The sequence below is a fragment of the Vigna radiata genome, unplaced genomic scaffold, assembly GCF_000741045.1.
Source record: "Vigna radiata var. radiata cultivar VC1973A unplaced genomic scaffold, Vradiata_ver6 scaffold_108, whole genome shotgun sequence".
Classification (NCBI taxonomy): Eukaryota; Viridiplantae; Streptophyta; class Magnoliopsida; order Fabales; family Fabaceae; genus Vigna; species Vigna radiata.
The window spans coordinates 934,152-935,049 of NW_014543429.1; positions in this window are offsets into that span (position 1 = coordinate 934,152).

Sequence of the window (898 nt, forward strand, 5' to 3'; positions counted from 1 at the left end):
TTCCTTGTGTTATCAATAATGTGGATCTAGGAGAGGCTTTGATTGATTCAGGATCAAGCATTAATTTGATGCCTCTCAATGATTTTAAGAAATTAAAAGGGGTAAAATTTAAGCCTACCAAAGTGATCTTGATAGTGGTAGATGGATCTATGAAGAAACCTGTTGGGATGATAGAAGATGAAATTGTGCGGATTGATGAGTTGGAGTTTTTGATTGACTTTATAATTGTGGATATGGCTAATGAAGGAAAAAATTCATTAATCCTGGGAAGACCGTTCATGCGGACCTCCAAGATGGTTATACGTATCCATGATGGGGGAATAAAGTTAAAGGATTATGATCGAGTACTGATTTATGGCTCTAAAGAAACTGTGCAGAGGGCAGTTAGAAAAGTCAAATATAAAAGAGCCAGAAGTGAAGTTGCAGCGGAAGACAAATCCCCAGGTAGTAATTTTCAGCATGATAGTTGTTGTGTTTTGCAGGTGCCTGAAAATGAAGGGAGAAGAACCATTCATCCAAAAGAAAAAGAAGATCCATTCCTACCAGGGAGCAAAGTGAGATTTAAGAGAAAGGAATGGATAGTCAAGGAGCTGAAGGAAAAAGGAATGGTGGAGATTCAAGACCATATTCAAAAGTGACCAAAAAGGTGGACCGAAGAAAAGTGAGCTGGTGGGATGATGGAGATCGCAATGTAAAGAAGAAGGGCTGAACTTGTTGGGAATAAAATTTTGTATTTTTAGGAACAATTTTCTTTTTTTTTCGGTTTTTGGTTTTATTTTCTTTGGAACAATTTTTAGGTAGCATCTACTGAGGGATGCTAATTTTTTTTGGTATCCAATGATGGATATCCAGACGGTACACCTACTGATGGGTGGTGGAAGATAGTGCACTTACTGAC